This window comes from Ambystoma mexicanum, chromosome 2q (assembly GCF_040938575.1).
Source record: "Ambystoma mexicanum isolate Mex_15411 chromosome 2q, UKY_AmexF1_1, whole genome shotgun sequence".
Lineage (NCBI taxonomy): Eukaryota > Metazoa > Chordata > Amphibia > Caudata > Ambystomatidae > Ambystoma > Ambystoma mexicanum.
In genome coordinates this window covers 686,755,235-686,777,633 of record NC_090924.1, presented here as the reverse complement: position 1 = coordinate 686,777,633, position 22,399 = coordinate 686,755,235, and the positions used below count along the sequence as shown (strand labels likewise).

At 50.8% G+C, this 22,399-nt stretch overlaps 1 protein-coding gene across 4 annotated transcripts in view; it reads right to left on the bottom strand.

Annotated features, from left to right (window-relative positions):
* The window catches only part of NPRL3 (NPR3 like, GATOR1 complex subunit), a 649,409-nt gene that overhangs the window by 339,709 nt on the left and 287,301 nt on the right, over positions 1-22,399 (bottom strand). The window lies entirely within an intron of this gene.

Genomic DNA, 22,399 nt, shown 5'->3' with positions numbered 1-22,399 from the left:
TGGGGTTTTTACAACACGATGGTACACAAGGGGTTGACAATTGGGGTGCGGTATGTACGATGCAGCAGCAGGGCCTCCAATGGTTAATCAGAAAGTTGGTGCTTGGAAAAGGAGCAAGGGCTCGCATGCGGGGTGTTGCAGGGTGTTGGGGCCATCAGGCTGTACTCTGGGCGCAGTAGTGTCTTTATTCGGTATGGGATGGCAGCAGTTCAGAAGGAACTCAGCTTGCAACAATGCTATAATTGGCATGTTCCGGTGGGGGAGAGGGGGGCCAAGGGGGGGATTGGCTCAGTATCAATTAAAGGCGCCAGACGGGGGCGGAGGTTTGATTTGTTTCGAAGATTCATCGCGTGAGGTCATGAGAATGGGGCCGTAGCGGCAGCACAATGAGGAGGCAGGTAGTAACACGAGACGGCTCTGGCCCGACGTGTTGGGTCGCATCGACCACCACGGTGCATCTACCACCCATTACCGGATCGGAAATATACCAATTTTGGGGCAGGTCGCGCAGCAAAGGGGCCGGACCTGGAATGGGCGATGGTAGCCACACTGCTGGATGTGGTTGTGGAGGGGAGGCGGGGGGGGGGGCGGATTTCGGATTGGGTTTCGGTTTAAAGGGGGCAGTGGGTATAGAGGAGCATTTGGCGCGCTTTCTCGGGCACAAAGGGGGTCTGCGAAGTGGTGTATTGTAATGAAAAGAAACCATCGCTTGGTCAATGGCTGGGTACGTTGGGTGAAGGGGGGCGCCTGCCAACCCAATCAGGCTTGGGAAGGGTCAAGTTGTAATGTCGCTTCAAGTCGCAAACGTTGAAATTTGGCGAGGGGGAAAATTTAAGGTGGGAACTCGGTAGTCATACAGCTGGGTTGAAGATACTTGTTCAAAACGACGGTTGGGAGAACTTCCCAGGTATAATTTTGTGGGGATATGGTTCATAAGGCGCCTACGCAAGATGGACAATTTTGTTGTGTTAACACTGATAAGAGCTTTTTCCCGAAGTTACCGTGAGCGTTGGGTGCAACATCGGTAGGCGGTGGCACCGCACCATGGTTGCGGGGGTCATTTAACATAAAGCACGGGTTCAGGTGCTACTATGCATGCCGAGCATTGCCATTGTAAGGGATCGCACCCCGGTGCGTTGTACAGAGCTGTAGCGCAATGGAAGTGCTGCTGACCACAATGATTGGGGCTATGAGTTCCAGGGAGCTCTATAGCATCGGTTCACACCTAGTTTATACCGTTTTGGGTGTGGGTGCAATGATTTAAAAGGGCAAAGAGCGGCGCTACGGCCGCTAGCAGGGGGTTTTGGAGCTGTTACGAACAAAGCCAGGTTTCCTCTGCAATGGGTTGAGGGGGCAGCAAGTTCCAGGCAGGAGTCCATTGGGGTGCCAAATGCAACGTCAGATTGAGGTACAAAACCTTTTCGTTCGATGGGGATATGTTCGCATTTTACGCTGGTGGAACAGCGGATCCGATAGCACAATGTTTAAGGGGGCCACGGGGTCGCAGCATGACTCGGCTTTGTATACCCAAGGGGCCAGACTTGCAGGCGCCAGATAATGCCTTTAACGATCCTGTATTAACACACATGCCTCAAGCCATGTCATTGGAGAGTTGCTAAGGGGGTCGAATCCCTGGAGCTGCTGGGGGTCGGTGACCGTGGGCTTAATACTGGGAACCCTTTGAACCAAATAATAATTTATTATTAACATAAAGCATAGCAGTGGTGAGTAGCGAGGGCTGTGCAGGGTGAACTAACACAGCCAGTCAAGTGCTCAATCCGCCGTATAATAAACACTGTGGGAAATGTAATAGGCGCTCAAGGAAAGGGTGAGGTAGATAATTGCAGGGACTGGAGAGGGTGCTTTAATGAGGATCAAAGGGGCATCCTAGGGGAGCAGGGCACGGGCGGCCACGAACCCTCGCGGCTTTATGCACGGGGGCAAATTAGAAACAATGGGAGGATAGCTCAGCGGCAACGTGCGCGCCTTGGGAGCAAGACGACATGAAGCAACACAGGTTCCATCTCCGGGTCCGCGCGTAGAATACTCGGGGTGTTTAAGCGCGTTTTAAATACGCAACTAAGAAGTAGAAAATAAACAACTAAATAAATCCGGTAACAGCGCCGCGATGCCCGCGGACTGTCTGAGCGCGTTAAAAAATGCAAATAAATAATGATGTTTTGGTTTACGCGGTTGAAACCCCTTGCGGGGCACAGTCGAACAATCGGCGATAAATACAGAGTGTTGCCTTGGGAAACCAGAGCGGGGGTGGGGCTGCGGTGCGCGCACCAGCGACAGCTGTTTTATGTTTCGGTGCATACCAAGATCGAATTCCGGTTCTGCGTTTCCCCGGGTTCACGTCTCATGTGGCGACAGGTCCTGACAGAATGGTGGCAATTCAATTGAGGAGCACAGTGTAGCAACATTACTCATGGCGATTGGGTGAAACGGCCCACGGGCAATTTCTCAGTGGGCATTCTGGGACGGGTAATAGCGGAGGTGAATAGCGACCAAGGACAGAGGTATGGCTTAGTGCCACATTTGTGTTATGGCAGACGAGACGTTTCTTGTAAGGAGCCAAGTTTCCAGGGGACCGCTATGGGTTATGACATGGGCCGGTAAGTATCAGCAATCGATCCTGTGCAGGTCTCGGATCCCCACGTGGCGTACATGGGTGTTATAGAAGTGACCAGCCCAAACACCAGCCTCCTCCAAAGCGCTTAGAAGTTGGTGCGTGAATATAAAACCATGTAGGGGGTTTTTCGTGGGCATAGTTCTTTTTCACCATTCGGGCGCTTTGCACAGGCATGATGTTCAGAAGTGTGTGGAGTATAAGTGCGGGCGTGTCAGGATGTGCATCTCGATACTCACCTCGAGTATGGGCACCTGTTTGGAATTTACATGTGCTAATATGGCCACTGCGCTGCGCAATGTTGTTAAGGAATATGGGGCAGAATTGTGGTCAGATGTAGGGTAATAAAAAAAAAAAAACAAACAAAAAAAAAAATGTAGCATCAGTTTCTAGGTTTGCAAGCCCTCCCCATCCCACTTTTATGGTGCGGTTAGGTATGCGGATGCCTCGTGGGTAATGGCGCCTGCCGGAAGGGGCCATTTATGGCAGGGTGCCCCGATTGGCCCCGTACAACTCGGCGATGGAAATGTTTAGGTAACACGTTCATGGTTATGGGGCCCACGCAGGTAAAGGGGTAAAGCGCCCCAGCGAAAAAGACACGAGGTGCGCAGGTATAAATGTTGAATAATGGAAACAGTCACAGCAGTATGCAGGTTGGTTAATGTCGTACCAATTGCGGTTGGGGGATATTGCACGTAATATGTGCTCTGTAAAGCACTGTTACTACTTCTTTTCGTACACTTTAACCACCGGAGGGGATATAAAAAGGGCAGCATCCGCTCTCGTTAAAGGGGTCAAACACCAGTGTGGGGCCAGTCAATGTTTCAGGTGGATATTACGTTGGAGTTTAAGGGTAAAAGCGCTATGCGGAGGAGGGATTTCAACAAGGGGATTGTCCACAAGGGGGGGGTGGTGGGTTAAGGGGGGCCGATTCCTCACTGTGCGTCCCCCCTCCCACACACATTGACACGCTAGGGTATGTGTAACTTGCTCCTTCCTACCAATCGGTCTCCTCTATCCATACTCAAACATGTCTGCATTCGGCGAGTACTGGCCACGATGGCACGGGGGAGGGTATGAGCAGGAAGGAAAAAATGGGGGAACTCTCTGCCGCCGGCAGCCCGCAAAGAGTCTTGGAGGAGTTACATTGCGATCCCTGTAGCAAAGCGCTGTCAGGCCCATAGGGGAATGCACAGCCAACAGATTAGACCTTACGGTGCCCCAGGAGTACTAGACTCAGGGGAGGCCCTGGGAAAAGGGGAGGGAGATAGGGGTCTTGGAAACCATTCCAAACCCAAAAGAGAGGGCCGGGGGGGGGATCAAAAGAACGAAGCTCAAAATACAACAAAGGTATACAAGGGGAAGCCCCCCGGGGGGGGAAGGAATTGGGGGATGAGGGTCTCGAGTAGAGGCTGTGCTAGAGTAGAAGTTGGGACTGTGAGTCTAAGTAGTATGGGACACTAGTACATATGGACATCGCAGGACGATGACTTTTTAGGCAGGGAGAAAGTGGTGGTGGGTCGGCACCGGAGGTCGGGGCCGGCCCGGTGTATGTATGTGATGCATTGGGACACTGTCGGTGGTGTCTGTATAGGAACTTGCCAGTCGCAAGGCGCCAAGGGGCGGCCTGCGTTAGATAGAAGGGGACCTGGGGGACGCAGAGAGGGGAGGGGGCGGGCAGAGCTACATTTTGGGTCAATGGACCAAAGTTAAGAGGAGAACTAAACGATATGGATGGGGGCAAGTGGCAATCAACGACAGATGAACACGGGGTAGAGAGAAGATAGACAGGGCCGGGGTACCCCAGAGGCGTCCGCACGACGCCGACGGGGAGGGGGGGGGGGGCGACCCTAGGTAACCTCACACGGAGTAGAAGAACCTGTGGTGTGGTGAATTACGGATCGTATGTAAGATAACTCCAAGACTTTATGCAAAATAAAGCTGCTGTGGCATTAACACTTCCAATCGTACAACTTGTCTCCGCCTATTATTGCGTGCACGGGGAATGTGGAGGAGGGAAGGCTGGCACGGGAGAAAGGGTGAGGGGGGGACCGGGGGGGAGCGGCTGGGGGGAGGTGCCGGCCTTCACGACACCGGGGCTACCGGTTGGTTGGGTGGTGGGCGTGCTGTGGGGGGGAGGCGAATGGCGGTAGGATGCCCCCGCTACGGCGGGCGAATGCGCCGCGGGACGCGGCATGGCAGGTGCCGCCCCTTAGTGGGGGCTGCCGGGCCAGAGACTCCCCCCCCCCCCGAGCCTCAGCTTCCTGGCGGCACACGGGGGCGCGGGGGGGGTCAACTCACGACCGCGGGGAGGGGGGGGGCCGAGGGGGAGGGGGCAGCCCCGGAAGTGGCGGGGGGTACCTGGGATTGTTTGGGGGGGGACAGGAAGCCGGGGGGGGGGAAGACCCTACAAAAGGGTAGGATCGTCGCAGGAACGATCTCTTCCTCCGGCTTCCTGCCCCCCTCCCACGTGTGGTACAAGAAGAAGCATTTTCCCACCCGCCCTCCCTTTATGAAGAAATGTGTTGTAATGAATTTGCTTCCTTTTCAGGTCGCCCGGCGGAGTTACATTGCGATCCCTGTAGCAAAGCGCTGTCAGGCCCATAGGGGAATGCACAGCCAACAGATTAGACCTTACGGTGCCCCAGGAGTACTAGACTCAGGGGAGGCCCTGGGAAAAGGGGAGGGAGATAGGGGTCTTGGAAACCATTCCAAACCCAAAAGAGAGGGCCGGGGGGGGGGATCAAAAGAACGAAGCTCAAAATACAACAAAGGTATACAAGGGGAAGCCCCCCGGGGGGGCGGAGGAATTGGGGGATGAGGGTCTCGAGTAGAGGCTGTGCTAGAGTAGAAGTTGGGACTGTGAGTCTAAGTAGTATGGGACACTAGTACATATGGACATCGCAGGACGATGACTTTTTAGGCAGGGAGAAAGTGGTGGTGGGTCGGCACCGGAGGTCGGGGCCGGCCCGGTGTATGTATGTGATGCATTGGGACACTGTCGGTGGTGTCTGTATAGGAACTTGCCAGTCGCAAGGCGCCAAGGGGCGGCCTGCGTTAGATAGAAGGGGACCTGGGGGACGCAGAGAGGGGAGGGGGCGGGCAGAGCTACATTTTGGGTCAATGGACCAAAGTTAAGAGGAGAACTAAACGATATGGATGGGGGCAAGTGGCAATCAACGACAGATGAACACGGGGTAGAGAGAAGATAGACAGGGCCGGGGTACCCCAGAGGCGTCCGCACGACGCCGACGGGGAGGCAACCCTAGGTAACCTCACACGGAGTAGAAGAACCTGTGGTGTGGTGAATTACGGATCGTATGTAAGATAACTCCAAGACTTTATGCAAAATAAAGCTGCTGTGGCATTAACACTTCCAATCGTACAACTTGTCTCCGCCTATTATTGCGTGCACGGGGAATGTGGAGGAGGGAAGGCTGGCACGGGAGAAAGGGTGGGGGGGACTGGGGGGGAGCGGCTGGGGGGAGGTGCCGGCCTTCACGACACCGGGGCTACCGGTTGGTTGGGTGGTGGGCGTGCTGTGGGGGGGAGGCGAATGGCGGTAGGATGCCCCCGCTAAGGATTACCTTCCCCTCCCACGTGTGTGCTGTGCGTCTTGCACTTGGGACAAGCCGGTGGGTAGTAGGGAAGATGGGCAGATCTGGGCAGAGTTGCTTAAAGGGCTCGTGTGATCTCTGGCATGTTCACTATTTTAGAAACTCTAAGCGGGGAGAACTTGGGCTTTAGCCTAAATGATCCAGAAAAGGTTCAAGACGGTGCCATTGAAGGTACAGGGACTACCTAAACTACACCGACCCATTCCATTGAGCCGTCTACCCTTTCTTTTCCTTTGCCCTTCATGTTTTTGGCTATATCTAAAATATCGAAAAACATGTTATGAACATTCATGTAACTCCCGGCCATGTAATACCGCTCCTTTACGAGGTGAGGCTAACGAAGTCGCTCCTCTCTCCTCTATGGCGCTGCATTGTTTCATATGGACAACAAACAAGCCAAACTGAAGCACTTCCCAAGAGTCTCGTAACTGAAAACAAGTTACGAGACAAGTACACATTAAAAAACTAAAGAGTAACCAAGTGCAACAAAAACCGTTAATTTAGACCAGAGCGCTTTCTGCGTGCGGATCATTTGTTTTAAAAGGTTTATTTTCCCTTCCAAGCTGAAGGGAAGGGCAGCTATTGGCCACTAGGTGGCGCTCTGATACAGAGTAAATGTGAGGCGCACGCCTCTCAAGAAAAGAGCCAGAAACAGTTGAATGTCCTTTTTGCAGTCACAGCAACACATACACATGGCTCTTACCAGATAAAAGGAGTCGGGGACGAAAGTGAGCAGCAGGTCTGGACTTCTCACGTGCCAGGAGGCTGTCACATTCTACAGACATGTTCGCATGGCATTTCGAGTTCAGAACAATACGCAAGCACCATTGGCGCGACCCATACAATAAACATTGAGCGAAAACAGTCTGTGGTGAAACCTGAACTAAAATAAGGCCCTGGAGTACTTCTTCAAGCAAGACCCCGTTGACAACCGGGTGAATGGTGCAGGGTTTATTAGGAGTATTGCTTACATTAAAAAAAAAGATATTTTAAATACTACCTGGTTTTAGCAACCCTGTTCATTCAGGGTTGGAGGTATCACCAAAAGGGGTGGGTAAAACCCAGACCAGGGTTAGAAGAAACCCTGCGATTGGAAATCTATACCACATAGAGCGCCTGGAGACTGCCCCTGGGTGGTAGCGGGGCGCGGTAAAAGCCAACATAACAACCAGCATGATTTTACTGCCATAGCAGTGGTAAAGTTATAATGGTTTGATGCCCCACGAAAAACTGCATGTGGCAGTGATAACTAGCACATGCGGTATCCCTGAAAGGCCTAAGAGACCCATACGGAGGCCTTATTGCGTGTGAACTGAATCTGCATTCCCCATCTACCGAGCTTTCAGTTTCTACTTTTCATCCATGCAAGAAGTTGCCCATTGCCAATATTCATCGCTATAACAGTTCAGTAGCGTGAGTATAATAGTTCTCTTTATTTTTCGGCAATCCCTCTGTCCGCCAAGGTCTGGAGCTGGTCCCGGCCCCTTCATGTTTAGGACTGGGTCGCTGTGGATTCCTGGCGCCGTGAATGTGCTGCAGCTACTTGTCATGCAAGGATTTTGGACATTCATTTTCATGACAGCCCGCCACAGGAAATTACAGAGAGAGGGGAACTGGTCTGCTCTAAATAGTGGCAGACAATACCCTGAAACCCCACAGGTTATCTAGCGCCGAGGAAAGTATCAAGGAAACAATGCAGGAGACTGAGGCAGTCTCGGAATGGGGTGCATTTACAATAGATTGAGAGTATCTGGGAATGACTGGCCAGAGAGGGTGAGGAGCGAGGGGGAACGCAGGCTGTAGGAGGTAGAGTACAGAGTGTAAAGAGTTGGATGACTCCCCATCTTGTTATGCGAGGAGGAGGGCCAGTAGGGACTGGGATTGCCGAGCTGCTACCCGATGTGCCTTCCAGGGGGAGTGGGATCCCGCGGGCTTGCCTCCCCTGTCCAGCCGGCACTACATCTTTAAGAGCGTTGAAGAGCCCTCAATCAAAGACACCTTAAATCATAGCATACATGAGGGAAACCACTAGAAGTCCCTTATGGTGGATAAATGAGAATTACAACTCCCCAACAACCAAAGCGGATACGGATGACACTTTACCACAAGTCCCTGAAAGAAAGACCTTGCCGGGCCAGCACACTCACAATGCCCTGAAGCTACACCTCACTGCTGATGCCCAATGAGGCAGAAACATGTCGGGGGAAGCTTGTGGTCTCGTGCAGATGTGATGTGGCCATGCAGTTCTGGCTGCACTGCCCCTTTTGGGGTGGGACCAAGCCTGATTTGCATATGGTTTTTCCCCTTTCTGTAATGGCTTGGCAGGTGAAGAACGATGGCCTGCAGGGTTTCCCAGAGCGATCCCAGAGGTTAAGATTCATTCTAAACATCCCACCCATCACCTCTTTTGGTTTGCTGCACTCACATGGCTGTGTCAGATGGACACAGTCAATATAAGCGCAAAGTCTGAACAACGGGAGAAAAGAAGTTTCCAAAGTCACAGAGCGAGGAAATGGGGCATCCACAATCACTGTGCTTGGAAGGAGATGCAGCGAGACACCTAGTGTCACATGACTGTAGCTGCACAATGCTGCAAACGGACAAACATTTGCAGGCTACAAGCTGGCAGCAATGTCACGAGCCATGTATCACGACATGGAATGAACACTTAATTGCCCAATGCAGAGACTTATCAAGACAGATTTGAAAATCCGTCAACAGAAGCACAAAGCCGAAACCGATCCAAAAACCAGATACAACCCGACAGCGGCCCCAACCAATTCCAAGTCCTGAGACAATTACCAAAAAACTCCAAGGGCCTCTAAACAAGATTGCAAACGCCCATAAAGGATGAACATTTGGGCAAAGGCTGAAAGCCTTTCTGATGTGCCCGTATTAAACAGAGAAACCATTATCGGGGACTTGGCGGGACATGGCAATGCACATTTTAGCAGGAGTACTGCAGCTCCTCTGAAAGGCTGTGCCAGAGGGCAGACCCACAAGGGGATACGAGGAATGGACCTAGAGAGATGTCTCAGAGCCAAGCAGAGAAACCAGAAAGAAGTCTGAAGGCAAGAGACATCCTCGAGACTTCTAATAAGAGAGGCGTCTGGCAGGAGGGTAAACAAGATCTCCTGTTTGAAATCGACTCAGTGTCGGGGGTTGGTGGAATGCCCATTTTTAAATTACTGAGAAATTCAAGGTCTGGAAGAGCCCCGAATTTGTGAAAGTTGAGAACCTGAACCCAGTGTCTCACAGAGACCATCTGATAAACCGAAGTACCAGAGGTTGGGGAAGACCCGTCAAGTGCAGAAAGACAAGCTTCAGGAAAACCAAGTGCAAGCTGGAAACACCATAGGCTGAGGTGAAACCCGGGAATCCGGGAGTCTGGGAGAGGGCTTAAGAGGCACCATGAAAGCAGGAAGACCGAACACGTGTCCAGGCTTGAGGAACCCCTGGAAGAGCATCGCAAGAGAACATTATGTTGTGTTCGAATAGGGTTGGAAATTTAAGAGTACAGTTTTTGAACTCTTTTTTTGGCCGCACCTTGGAACATTTTACAGGGTTCGAAACTGAGGGGAGCCAGGAGCTATTTAGCTCCTGCTTGTAGACGAGAAGAGCCTGGTTAGCCTGATATCAACATAGACCAGGGGCTACGCTTGGCTCCCCAGGCCAACGGATGCCAAACAAACACACCTATGTGAATTTAACTCTGTGTATTGGGGACAATCTATAAATAAACATTAGGGCACATGTATACAACATTCAACATTTAAAGAAAAAAGGGTAATGAAATAATGGACACAATTATGTTTCCATCTGATGTTGTAGCCAGATTTTCTGAACGAGATGTACCAGCTCCTTGTTCCCCAGTGGTAGCTCCTGGTTAATGCTGGATACCCATGACCTGCTCTTAGCTCCTGCTTATCCAATCTCAATTTCGACCCCTGTTTTATAGCCAGAGGCGTTGCTGGGTGGGGGGGCTGAGTGGGCTATAGCGCCAGGTGTTTTGGTTGTAGCGCCCCTGATCTTTTCGAGACCTAGCAACGCCCCTGGTTATAGCTTAGGGTACCCGGGAGGGTACGGATTTATTAAATATAGCATTTGAATCATCTCGTTGGCCGCACTTGTGATCCTGTGTTACAGATTAGAAGGACAAAGAGTAACTAGAAGAGGTTAAACTTTATTATTTGGACTTGCGCCACGGGAAGTGGTGAACTCTGGGCGAGTACTTCACTTTACTTTGGCCCATTCATGACACTGTTTATGTTTTGATGTTCCAGTTCCGTTGTAGGAATTCCCAGTGTACCCATCGGGCTGTGGTCCAACCCCTGCACTAAAAATCTCATCAACAAAACCACTCATGTAACCACAATCTATGGGTTGTCTCATGTATCACTGCTCGGCTATCACCACCAGGAACAAACAAAAGGACAAACAAAAAGTAAGGTGGGGTGAGAGGCAAGACTAAGGATGGATTTGAAGACAAGAAGAAGGAGTTTAAAGAGAGCAATTGTGTATAGAGACAGCTGTAGGTGTGGCCTTGGAGGGAGAGGATCAGGGTAGGTTTTTAGAGGGTGTGGGTAGCAAAGTTCAAGACCTTGTTATGTTGAGAGAAGGAGTAGTGGGGGAGACTGAGGAGTAGGCATGAGCAGTCATCCATTTGACAGAGTAAAAGAGTAGACACACGTATCCTATTATTGGTAGGGGTGTACCGAACTTCGGCTTCGAGTAATTGTTCGGCCGAATTCCGGCCGAAATTAGCTATTCGGCATTCGGCCGAACAATTAATTAATTATTACTCGAAGCCGAAGCTGAACGTAACTAAAGCAGAGCGCCTGTAAGGCTGGGATCACACGTAACATTGTTCAAAGCCTTTATCTTGTCAGCCTTTGCTGTGGTCAGCGGAGGTGGTGGCCGTATAATGGGATCAGTGAAACCGTCAAGGGCACTTCACTGGAATGTGAGAAGGGGGGGAGGGCCAAACAGGGGGGGGTTTGTGCGTGCAGCCACTAATTTACTTTTAGCCGCAGAGGGCTGAGAGCCCAGAGGAGAGCGTAGGGCGGGTGATGCAGGAAGCCCCAGGGAGGCTGGAGAGGTGCATAAACACATGAATCGTGAGTGTTTATAGCCCCTGCATTTACATCTGACTCGAATCAAGGGTCAGGGGGCTTGTTTGTGAACAGGAGGAGAGAGGCTACTGGGCGCATCCATGGGTGATGAAAGCAGCGCCAGAGTAGCTGCTTGGCACTTGAGCCCTATTGAAAGGTCACAGCTGGCAGATGCTGTTTTCTGCTAATGAGGCCGCTTCCCCTGTTAAGCCACACCCGAGCTTCCCAGCAGTGGCTGCCAAAAGGAATCAAAGAGGCCATTAGCACGGCCCGCCTAAGCATTAAGAAAGCACATGTTATCTTCTTGACTCTGGTGGGAGTGCACCGTGGAAAGAAAATAATCAAGCAGCTTCAGGTTAATGTAAATCGAGGTTTGCCCGGCCAAGAATATGTTTGGGGAAATGTGAAAGTGTCTATTTAAAAGTTTCACCTTCAGTAAGATGGTCCGGTTTTCGTTTGGGAAGCCGTGACATGTCCTCTTAGGGAGGAATAGTCTGCTTACTGGAAACAGCCTGGGGCCTGGTGAGCTACCTCTTAAATGTGCATCTGGACAAAAAGTTCCTAATGGAGATCAGTCCATCTGAATAAGAGTGGGGCGGCAACCTCCTTTGTTACAGTCCAAGGGGACTGGCTGCTAATTGCTGCCAGGTGACTCTAAAAAGATGCCTGCAGACAAACCCACAGGCCTCTGTCAGCACTTAGGAAGGTGTCAGGAGTCATGTGTTCCCTGCTGTTGTGGGGGAGATACTGTAAGATATACCTTCCTTTAGGAGCCCTGGTGCAAAAACGCCTACAAATAATGTTATTTGCACTACGACAATGTATTGCCTTGTGCTAGTATTGTACAAAATGACACTTGCACCAGTGCAAACTTTGTGCAATTTGGCGGATGTTGGCTATTGTCATAGATTTGTTGCCTGCTGGTACACTTATGTTCGCGAAATATATAGGTGGACAGCCCACATTTAGTGGAAAAAACAGTATCTTCCTACCTTTCAAATATACCTTACTCTCCAGTGCTTTAAGTGATATTGGAAATTAAAGGGGCCTCTAATGAGTAACAAAGGAAAATATATTTATTGGGTCCTAAGAATTTAGTGATGTGCCATAAGTAACTAAGGAAACTTTATTTTGTTTATTTATTGTGCATTTGTAATCTATGCTATGCCATGATCTATTTATAAGCATGTCCTTCACTGACGTCCTGTTAAAACAAGCATTGGCAAAGCCAACAGTTTTGGCTTGTTATGCATATCTTGACACATTTCCAGTAGTAAGCTACTATTCGGTAACTATTCGGTTCCGGCCGAATATTTATTTCCACTATTCGGTATCCGGCCGAATAGTAAATTCACTATTCGGTACACCCCTAATTATTGGGCAAAAGTGTCACCAGGCTCAATGAAGGCACTGAGTGGCGCAAAGTGCTGGCTTAATTGACATACATATCATTGAGAACCTTTGAAATAAATCAATTAATGGCAGGCAATTAAGACTAGAGGCCCGAGTCTTCCTGCGTGTGATAGCCATGATGCAAACTATGGTTCCCGTCTGCATTACTTTATAAGCAAGCGTGTGTAGCATCTCGCTGGATCCTGCATTTCCCTATAGCCATTGAAGCACATAAACGTTTGAGACAAATTGCCGCCTGGAAATCCATTATAAAAATGTAGCACTTCAACGGATCTGGCACTTACGGAGTGGATATGCTCTAGTAAGGCACACGCAATGAGATTGTGAGCACTGCGGTAAACCGCTCGTCTTGCAAGAACGCCAAAGTACATTCTAATATGGCATTTAAAAATACAACGCATAGGCCCCTCGAAGTAGATTCGCCCTATGCAGGGCAAAACTCATTTAAAAAATTATAATATATATATATATATATATATATATATATATATATATATATATTAGGGGAGGGGTCAGCGGGGGTGGAGTGTGAGTCATTAGCATACGCAATGGGAAGTGGCGTTGCAGGAACTCAACATATCCTATAGTGAAATATGCACATTTCATTCAATTGACCTTTCTTAATCAAAGAATTAACACCCAAAAAAAACAACACGAGCTGGGATTTTTCTGCAACGTTGCTGGCGTAGCATAAGAGACGTGCACCTTTTAATCTTTGAGTCTGAACTGAAATATTTCCAGCAGAGCAAAATCTCAACGGCAAACATTGTACATGCACTGGGCTCGCAATGTCATGTAGTTGTGTGGGTGTCCGGCCAGGGAATCAGACGACCTTCAGCATTGTTCAGCCAAACCATTATTCCAATTAAAGGGAGCAAACTACCCTTTTTTGACTGCTAGCCTCAAAAAGACACTAGTGCGATGGCTTCTGCCTGTACCCTCGAACTCTGCCCTCATGCTGTGTTTGCCACTCACTATTGAACTAAAGGAAAGGCTGAGCAAGCCATCATTTTGCATTCAAGGCGGAAGGAGGAAAAGGACGTTCCATGGTGTTCTGGACGTACTCTCCCTTCAACTTTTTTGGCCTCATTCAACAGGTACAAGAAGAATTGTGCAAATTAAAATATCACAATGACAGAAAAAACTATCGTGAAATTTAAAAAGCAATAAAACAAAGAAATTAAATTTATTTAGTGTCACTGTACGTTTCCCTGTGTCTGACTGTGCAAGTAGCACATGGCCTACAAACAGCAATTTGAGGGCATACACCAGTCCAAGTGGACATGAAAAACTGCGTAATCAAAGGCAGCCCCATATCCTAGTGAATTAGATATGTCTGACATGGTAAGAGTAAGCCACACAATGAAATGCTTAGTATAACAGTAAGACACAGTTTAACAACAAATCGCACAGAATTTTAATACGCACCATTTTTTGTTTCAGACAGTCATAAAACAGATTTTTATGGAAAACGTCATTTGAGGACAGCTTCTTGAATTCCTGAAATAATATATTGAGGCGATACACACGTCGGTGGCGGGCCGACTCTGCCGGTAATGGCCCGCCACCCAAGTTGAGGGCCTGAGCGCCACCGAGGTTTGTATCGCAATTAGCACCCACGACTAACACACGCAGGTGCAAACTGAAATTGTAAACATGCTTAACTTTAGTCAGCCTTCGACGCCGCCCATGAGAGAGTCGGTGTTCATTACACCATCAACACTGACAACAGACTCCATGTCCCACAAATGGGATCGACTGACTGAAGGTAAGTGCGTTTCTTGTTTTTTTTAATTACAACTGCATTTAGCACCTGCGTGTGCTTACTCAAGGGTGTTAAATGTGCCATGGGGAAGGCAGGGAGAGCAAAGGAGGCAGGCAGCCCTGGCGGAACTCATAACACAGGCGTATACCAGAGTCCGCGTTCCGAGCTTCCTCACTGGATTCCAGGGTAATAATGGTATTTAATGGGTTGATGATTTCGAGCTCTATTCGTATAGATAGTCCTTTCACTTAGTGTCTTTTGATCCATTAAACGGTTATCTGCAATTTGAAAAGCTGTGGCACACAAGAAATACCCTAATTTATGAGACATTGTGAAGACTTTAGGAATAACACACAACATCAGTATTATGGGACACCAACAAGGTTCAATATTCTTGTAAAAAGGAAACCTACACCCAAGATGGCCACTGTCACGTTGTGAAGTGACAGGTCCCCTCCCCCAACCCCCCCATGTTCTTCCACATCGTTATTTGGGTGGTTCCAATTCGGGCCACATATTGGAAAGGGATGTGACGTTGGGCTACGGAGGGAGCGGGATGAGGGGAGTTAAGACAGTTTACGTGTGATGTAGAATAAAGATGGTTTACACACCCGCACCTCATCTGCGTGTCTTTATTAATGGAGGTGCGTGACTGGAGGTTGTAGCCTTAACAGCTGAAGCGTGGTCTGCTCCAGCCGACAATGGCGACGAAGGTGGGCTACAACCGCACGCTGCATCCAGCGCTGGCCTGGAGGTCGCGCTGGCCTGCAGACAATACACGCGTGGGTGAGAAGACGGGCTGTGCCCCCCCCCCGCAGCGCAGCTTCAGAGGTTGTCGGCGGACACAAAACACCTGTCGTCGGGCCTTTGCATCCCTGGCTTCCAGGTATGGTGGGAGAGGGAACATTTATAGCGGAGGCCCGGCACCGCTAAAACACGTCACCGCACACGCTCGGAGAGCACTGCAAGCATTCAGCAGTGTCTGGCACGGGCTGCGCAAGGGGAAGCAGACAAACAGGAGAGTGGGGAAGTCCCATCCTAAGGCCCCGCACCATTAACACTCATCTCACAAGTCACGGAGCAAGCCGTGCAGGCAAATCAGAAAGCACGTGCTAAGGGGCACTAGACAGCCCCACCCTCTTACACATGCCGAGAGGGACAAACAAAACAGCGCACAGCTCTAAGGCTGGCCACAGAGGACAAGAGCGCAAACCCCCAACCTGCCCATACTGCATGCTGGCCTTCTCACCACCACACCAGCTGGAAAACACTAGAAGGTACCCATCAATGCCCAATCAGCCATCGGTGCCCCGCCAGGACACCCAATCATGTCAGATGAGGAGGGCGATTGAAGCGATAGAAAGGGAACGCACCAGGCACCCCAAATAATGGACATGATACACCTATTGCATGGTGCCAAGTTCTTGTCGAAGCTGGACCTCATGAAAAGGCTACCACCAGATCGAGATAGCGCCGGAGTCACGGTATATCAGCACTTTCATCACACACATGGGCCTATTCCAATACAAACAGCTCAGTTTTGGCATCTCGCCCGCAGCAGAGATCTTTCAGGAGGAAATCCACAAGGTCATCCGCCATATCCCAAACTGCCTGAACTATTCGGACGATGTGCTGGTCTTTGGCAAGTCAAAAGAGGAACACGACGCGGCCCTACGCAAGATCCGCACAGCACTTGAGGCAGCAGGGCTAACACTCAATAGAGCAAAATGCGAAGTCAGGAATGGCTCTCTTAGATTTTTCGGCCAATTATTTTCAGAGAAGGGCATGAGACCAGATCTTGACAAAGTGGCAGTATCGAACACTGCCCTGTCGCCCCAAAATGTCTCAGAGCTACGGTCGTTCCTGGGATTAGCGAGCTTCTGCTTGAGGTACTTGCAAGACTATGCCACTATCAGCAACCCCCTCCACCTACTGACTTGGAAGACCAGCCTTTTGAATAGTCGCTAGACTGCCAAGGTGCATTTGAGACCATCCGAAACAACATCTCCAATGCGAAAGACATGGCGTACTTCGATGCAGACAGAAAGACCAAGGTCATCGTTGATGCCAGACCAGTCGGTCTCAGCGCCATTCTGACTCAACGGGACCCCGCGGACCCGAACGGCAGGTTCATCGTGGGCTATGCAAGCAGGAGCCTCATGGCCACTGGACAGGCGTACTCGCAGGCAGAGAAAGAGAGCCTCGCAGTGGTGTGGGCCTGTGAGTACTTTCACCTCTTCCTGTATGGGAAGGCGTTCACAGTCCTCACCGACCAACTGGCCCAGCTGACGATATTGGGCAACCCCAAGGCAAGAATGCCGCCTAGCATAGCCAGGTGGGGGCTGCGGCTACATGACTATAAATATGATATAGTGCATCGCCCGGGCAAAGAAAAACCCAGACAACTACATGTCCCAGCACCAGACGGGTTCTTCACAGGTCAGCCCTTCCATCGCAGACGCATACATCAACTACATCATCCACCACCTGCAGCCCCTAGCAGTAGAGTGGGGTACGCTGGGTAGGGAATCAGAAAGTGATCCAGCCCTGGCGATAGTGACCCATTGCATTCAAACATGCAGAACAGCCCACATCAGACACCAAGCCAGACAGGAGCCGTAATCCATAAGGGAAGACATCAGGAACCTGGAGCTGGTGAAAGACAAACTGACGGTGGTGGACGACCACATTATCCTGAAGGGCTGCAAAGTCATCATTCCATCTTTGCTGCGAGAACAGACAGTTATGCTGGCGCACGAAGGCCACTGGGGGGTGGTTTCCACAAAACACCTCTTGCGCCATAAGGTATGGTTCCCCAAACTGGATGCCCTAGTGGAGGAAATTGTTGGCAGATGCAACACCTAAACGCTAGTGGCCCCACTGCCGCACCCCAACCTACCACAGATGTCCCCTCTCCCAGAAGGTGTCTGGGAAGAAGTAGCCGTAGACTTCTTTGGACCGATACGCAACGGGATGTATGTGTTGGTGCTAATTGACGAACACTCTCGTTTCTAGTGCTAGACCGCATGTTATCGACCTATGGAATACCGAAGATAATGAAGTGGGACATGGGGTTCCAACAATGCAAGGTAACCCTGCGATGGCCCCAGCCAACGGATTCGTAGAATGGTTCATGGCCAATATCAAGCAGACCCTGCAAACAGCTAACCTCATCAATAATGTGTTTGAACGGGCGCAATACCAACTCCTCTGGGAATATCGCCACACGCCACACAGCACCACTGGAATCAGCCCATCTGACATTATGTTTCGTCGAGTCATCAGAACGAGACTACACGAAGCCCCCACTCCAACTCAGGCCACACCTCAAGAAGAACTAGTCAAAGCTAGAGATCAAGTACAGAAAGAGAAAATGAATGAGAGAGGCGACGCGTAGCGAGGATCGAAGGAATGCGATATTGAACCGGGAGACCAAGTGGTGGTGTGCCAGCTGAAAATGAGAAAGGAAGACCCCCACCTATAGTAACCGGCAGAAAGGGCACCATGATAACCGCCAGCGGAGAACAACAGCACTCCATTACAAGGAACTCTTCCCACTTTTAGAAACTGGTGGGCAGCCTGCCCCAAGCGACCAATTCTCAGATAACCCTTATCAGGGAGACGGTGAGCAGTCGGAAGGAGAAGAGAGCAATGGAAGTGACGAGGCTGTAGCACAGGAACTCACTCGTCACGTGAGGCCTCAACGATATCGCATGAAACCTCAGAGACTCATTGAAATGGGGTGAAGGGTTTGAGCGACCCTGTATGTTAAAAAGGGGTGAGATTTCAAGTTGTGAAGTGACAGGCCCCCCATGTTCTCCCACATCGTTATGTGGGTGGTTCCAGTTCGAGTCACATGTTGGAAAGGGATGTGAAGTTGGGCTAGGGAGGGGGCGGGGTTGAGGGGAGGAGAGTTAAGGCAGTTCACGTGTGATGTAGAATAAAGAAGGTTTACACACCCGCATTTCGTCTCCGTGGCTTTATTAGTGGAGGCGTATGACTCGAGGTTGTCGCCATAACAGCTGAAGCGTGGTGCGCTCCCGCTGACAGCCACCAGTGTAATGGCAAAGGGATCTTGCAGCAGAAGAGTCCCTTTTTCTATTTGCATATCCAGCCCAGCTGAGCCATATGCAAGCGAGAGAGAGTTGGTGGTGGAGCACAAGGTGGATGAGGAGTAGGAGCAGAGGCAGTTATGTGCTACTTTTTGGATTTGGAAGGCAGGTAGTGGGATGCTTGAGCAATTCGCTGGAGGAGCCAGCTGGCTGCTCGGAAGGTGGGCTTGTTCTGTTCAATAAAGCCAGCATTCTGAGCTGCCCAAATGGCGGCAAACCCATGCTAAAGGCTCATATGTTACAGTGTGTGAGGTACTAGACACACTTTGCAGCAGCTGTTTTTATTTTACATAATATACTTAAATCTTAAAATCGGTCTAGTGTATGCGAATTGTGGGTATTTTAAGGTAGCACGGCGGGGGGTCATTTAAAGCAGTGCCAGAATCGCAGAGCACTGGCGACAAAGAACTGAAGTAAAACCACACTTTTATATCCAACCCCTGTACAGCCTGGATGACAGATCAGTGGGCCAAGCACCACCTCGGTCACATGACCCAAAAATGACATTCTCGGGCTTTTAAACAACCGAGGGTAGTCACCAAAACTTCTCCTGGCAGATGCAACATCATGGTATTTTATTTCAGGGCTGTGAAGTCCTGAACCGAACTGGCGACACACTCGAATCATAACTCTTTTGTTGCCCTCACGAGCCTCCTCAAACTCCAATAGGTGGTAAAGTACTCCCTCGCAGAAATCCTTGCCTGACCTTAGGTGGTGGAACCTGGATTTAAAAACGTATGTCTCTTGGCTCACTTATGACAACTTCTTAGGACGTCACTTGCCATGAGACCCTTGGCAATCAAAGACTGGTGGCACTCCTTATAATGGGCTTTTCTGTGATGTCACTTTTGATTTCCAACAGGTCAATGCCCTGCCTATGCAACAGTTCTACAGTTTTGTTATTGTTTGTAAGCTTTAAAATGCACTCTGTAGCTAAGTTACTAAAAAAGTGGATACCGAGGCAGGAGGCGATTAACGAAGTGTACGACTGACACCGTCTGTGTCGGGTCTTACAAGGTTTTGAGCTTGCTTAGTAGTATTCGGGCGTTCATGCCATCGCATTACCCGCTTCCCCAATTGATCCTAGAAAAGTCACGCGTATGTTCAATAAGTCAAACATCCCACCGTGACTCGAGTCCCCCGATTCTTTTTTTTCCGGTCATTGCAGCTTGAAACCGGACATGACACATTTCCGTAATGACATCTTCAGAATGGAACAAGTTACTTACCTGTAACTGTTGTTCTCCAGCATGGGTCTGGCATGGATTCACATGCTCATGAATATTCCCCGTCGTCAGGCTGGGAATCCTCAGTAAAGAAAAAACCAGTATCAGTTTCGTTTCTGATCTGTCTTTCGTAGTAGTAACCAATCACTGATCTCTGCGTCATACTGACCACAGCCAATGACTGCCCTCTACCTAAGCCCCGCCTCTGGCAGCCATCTTCAGATTTGGTAGCACGTGAAGTGGCAGTATGGCCAAGTGAAGAGCCGCAGAGGGGTAGGCGGGAGGGTTCGCATGTGAATCCATGCCAGACCCATGCTGGAGAACAACAGTTACAGGTAAGTAACTTGTTCCTTCTCCAGCATGGGGTCTGGCATGGATTCACATGCTCATGAATAAAGAATACATAGCAGTACACACATGCACAACCACGGGAGATGGCAAAGGCTCAACATTAAGCATTACATCAAACTCAACATTAAGCAAATCTTACCTCCTCACCAGGCTCACCTTAGGCGAACAGGTTGCGCAGCACTGCTTGGCCGACCCTGGACTCCTCCCTGGAATCCCGATCGACGCAGTAGAATTTCGTGAAGGTGTGCGTCGACCTCCACGTAGCAGCCCTGCAGATGTCCAGCAAGGGCACACCAGATAGGAACGCCGTGGTAGCTGCGATCGCTCTGGTGGAATGGGCTCTCGGACGGCCAGGCAGCGGTCGGTTTGCCAACCGATGACAGTACATGATACAGCCGGAGAGCCATCTGGAAATGGAAGCCTTCGAGAGAGCCTTCCCCTGATTGACAGGTCCAAAGTTCACAAAGAGTTGTGACGTCTTCCGAAAACACTTCGTGCGGCCCACGTAGAACTTCAGCGCTCTAGCCACATCCAGCGAGTGCAAAGTCCTTTCAGCCGGCGACGAAGGCGACGGGAAGAAAACAGGCAACACCAAGGGTTCGTTGAGGTGGAAGTCCGACGGCACCTTGGGCATGAAGGAGGGGTGCGTCCTGAGCACTACCCTCGTGTCGTGAAAAGTCAAGTACGGGGCCTTGCAGGAAAGGGCCTGGATCTCTCCCACCCGTCGTGCGGAGGTGATGGCCACAAGAAACGCTGTTTTCCACGACAAGAACTTCAACGGAGCCGAGTGCAGAGGCTCGAACGGAGGTCCCATGAGCTTGGTCAGCACCACGTTGAGCTCCCACGCCGGGGCCGGAGCCTTCACCGGCGGGAACGATCTGCACAGTCCCTTCATGAACTCTTTCACCAGACGATGAGACCACAAAGACGTCCGCCCCGTGGTTCTGGTGTATCGGGAGATCGCAGCAAGATGAATCTTGATGGACGCGTGCGCCAGTCCAGCCTTGGCCAGCGTCAGTAGGTACGGCAGTACTTGGGGAGCCGTAATCCGTAGAGGGTTAATCTTCTGTGCGTGGCACCAGACAGAGAACCTCTTCCATTTGTGTCCGTAGCATTTAAGAGTTGAGGACGCCCTGGCCTTTGCAAGAACCTCTCTGCAGTCGGCCGGTATGCCGTATCCTCCAAACTCTAACGCTGCAGGAGCCAGGCCTGCAAGTTCAGCGACTTCGGGTCGTGATGGAGGATGGCGCCTCCTTCCCTGGAGAGAAGATCCGCGTCCACTGGCAGCTTGATTGACGGGGACGCTGACAAGTCCAGAAGGTCCGGGAACCATATCTGCCTCGGCCACGCAGGTGCGACGAGGATCATCCTGCACCGTGACCTCTTGAGCTGGTTGATGAGCCGGATCAGCAATGGCAATGGAGGGAACGCGTATAGAAACAGGCCCTCCCAGGGGAACGAGAAAGCATCGCCCATGCTCCTCGGCTGGGGAAACCTGCTGGCGAACCTCCGGCACTTAGAGTTCGTCGCCGTCGCGAACAGATCGATCTGGGGTGTGCCCCACCATCGGAAGAGGCGGTCCACTAGATCCTGTCGTAGTTCCCACTCGTGGCACGAGCGCAGCTCCCTGCTGAGTGAGTCGGCGATGGTGTTTTTTATCCCTGCCAGATGAAACGGCACCAGAAACATCCCTTGGGCGACGGCCCAATGCCACAGATCCTGCGCCTCCCTGGACAGGGCTGGGGACCTGGTTTCGCCCTGTTTCCTGATGTAGAACATGGTGGTGGTGGTGTTGTCGGTGAAGATCCTCACCACCTTGCCCTTGAAGGACGGAAGGAAGGACCTGAGGGCCCAAAACACTGCACGGAGCTCCAGGACATTGATATGGAGGGACTTCTCCGTCGGGAGCCAATGGCCTCTCACGTGCAGATTTTCGGTGTGCGCTCCCCTCCCTTCCAGGGAGGCATCCGTGGTCACTGTCTACTGGTGGCCGGGGGTCTGGAAGTCCATGCCCGCCGTCAGATGCGCGCGGGTGCCCCACCACCGGATCGCTCGTCGGAAACTCGTCGAGTGTGATCCTCTCCTCGAAGCTGCCCGTCGTCTGGATCCAGCGCGCGTCCAGGAACTCCTGCAATGGGCGCATCCGGAGCCTGCACAGGGGGATGAGGTAAA